Source organism: Peromyscus eremicus, chromosome 4, assembly GCF_949786415.1.
Source record: "Peromyscus eremicus chromosome 4, PerEre_H2_v1, whole genome shotgun sequence".
In the NCBI taxonomy this organism is placed as follows: domain Eukaryota; kingdom Metazoa; phylum Chordata; class Mammalia; order Rodentia; family Cricetidae; genus Peromyscus; species Peromyscus eremicus.
In genome coordinates this window covers 95,681,455-95,684,049 of record NC_081419.1, presented here as the reverse complement: position 1 = coordinate 95,684,049, position 2,595 = coordinate 95,681,455, and positions in this window count along the sequence as shown.

Below are 2,595 nucleotides of genomic sequence, written 5' to 3'. Positions count from 1 at the left end.
TCTGTCACACAACTCATGTTCCCTTCCCAGCAGACTGGTCCCAACCGAGAGTCTGTCTGCACAGGATTCCTCATGACCTCAGGGGTTTGGGGCTAAGAAATCAGGCTGGAGAGCGCCCGTCTTTTCTTTTTTCTTTCATCTTTTGTCCTTTTCTACTTTTTCTCTTTCTTTTATTTTCTTTCTCACCTGTGGTGGTTTGAGTGAAAACAGCCCCCATTAGACCCATAGGGAGTGGCACTGTTAGGAGATGTTCTCTCTCTCTCTCTCTCTCTCTCTCTCTCTCTCTCTCTCTCTCTCTCTCTCTCCCCCTGCTGCCTGCAGATGTAGATGTAGATCCCTCAGCTACCCCGCCAGCATCATATCTGCCTGCATGCTACCATGCTCCCACCATGAAACCTCTGAACAGTAAGCCACCCCAATTGAGTGTTTTCCTTTATATGAGTTGCTGTGGTCATGGTTTCTTCACAGCATTAAAACCCTAACTAACACACCACTCTTTCATTTTTTTCTCTTTTTTTTTCCATTCATTCTTTCTTTCTGTGTTCCTGAGGATTGGCCCTGGGGCTACTTAAACAACAAAACAAGGCCTGGATCCTCTTGTACGCATACAGAGAGAGTCAGAGAGAGACAGAGACAGAGACAGAGGGGAAATCCAACCACGGAGTTCTAGGAAGTTGTGAGGCGGCTGATGTAGGTGTCAGAATCTGAACTCAGGCCCTCTTCAGAGCAACACAGGCTCTTAACCACTGGGCTGTCTCTCCTGTTATCATGTCTCTTTAAAATCACAGTGGACAGACCTGAGAAGATTGCCTGCTCTAGCAGCCTGCTCATTAATGTCTAGAAAAGCAGTTCTCAACCTGTGGGTTGTGACCTCTTTGGGGGTTGAATGCTCTTTCACAGGGGTCATCTAAGAGCTTCTGCATATCAGGTATTTACATTATGATTCACAACAGTAGCAAAATTAGTTAGGAAGTAGCAACAAAAATAATTTTATGGTTGGGGTCACCACACTATGAGGAACTGTACTAAGGGGTCACAGCCTAGGAAGGTTGAGAACTACTGCTCTAGAAGATCACACCCATCTTATTAAGCTCAACTCTTATCATGTGACTTGCTTTGCTTTGTGAAAGGTGAATGACATCTCTGGAGGGTCCTGTGGCCAAAGCTTTGAGAGGAAGAATGTGTGTCCTCCCTTCCGGGTTTGCTTTCCATTTTGTTTTTGTTTCTTCTTGAGACAATGCTGTGTTACACAGTCCAAGCCTGCACTTGCTATCCCCCTACTTTAGTGTCCTGAGTGCGGGGACTCCTGTCCCCCTTTCCCTCTGTTCTAACAGTCTGGTGATGACCCAGCAGTCTAGAGACAACTCAGAATAACTCTGCTGATCAGTGCACATGCTGTGCAGGTGAAATGTAAACCTCTGTGTTCTAAACTGCTGACATGGGGGTTGTCGCTGCAGTTTAAACACACATACATTGTAAGTGGGCTCAGTATCACTCCCGTGGGGGAAAACTGCTCCTTAGAGGGTGAAAGCTATATCTTCATATGTCCGAAGCATGGGTATCTGTACACTACACAACCAGATACATATCTGCATTCAACTATTGGGGGAGATGAAGGAGAAAAGTCTAACCAGGCTCCTTTAAGAGATGATAGTGAGATAAAGGTTCAGAAGTGTTGATCTATAATGAGCAGGGAAATCTGGGGTGCAAGGGTATTAAGTCTGGTGGTTCATCCAAATCTCCTGGAGTGGTTTTTAAAACAGTGATATTCACCCCTACTTCTCAGATCCTAAGTTCACTGGTGGAATCTACATGTCTTTTTTTTTTTTTTTAAAAAAAAGATTTATTTATTATAGGGCTGGAAAGATGGTTCGGTGTTTAATAGCATTTGCTGTTCTCTAAGAGGATCCAAGTTTGGTTCCCAGTACCCACACGGTAACTCCCGATCTTCTAAAACACCAGTTCTGGGGGATCCAACGCCTTCTACTGGCCTCTGTGGGTATCCATACATATGTGACGTATACTCACATAATCACATACACAGAGATGCATAAAAGATTACATAAGGAAAGATTTTATATATATATATATATATATATATATATATATTACACACACACACACACATTGTTTTTATGTGTATGTGTCTTCATGAGATTATGTGTACCGTGTGTGCAGGAGCCTGCAGAGGCCAGAAGAGGCTGTTGGATCCCCTAGAACTGGAGTTACAGGCAGTTGTGAGCCACCATGTGGTTGCTGGGAATCAAACCTGCATCCCTTAAACCTGGATCCTTTGTAAGAATAGTAAGTGCTCTTAACTGCTGAGCCATCTCTCCAGCCCCAACACACTTTTCGCTTTTTAAAGCCCCCGTGGGGTTCTAATCTACAGGAAGGCTAAGAAGACTGTATCCGATGTTCTAAAGGCTAGCAGCACTGTTTTGGCAAGGTTGAGGATCCACGTGAAGAGCAGAGACACAGCCCAGAGCTCTGGGAGTGCCTGGCATGGAGCAGACTCATTTCTCCTTTCTGCCAATTATCCTGCCCTCACAAAAGACACTAAAGAGCTGGCTTCATCAAGAAGGGACAGCAGTGTCC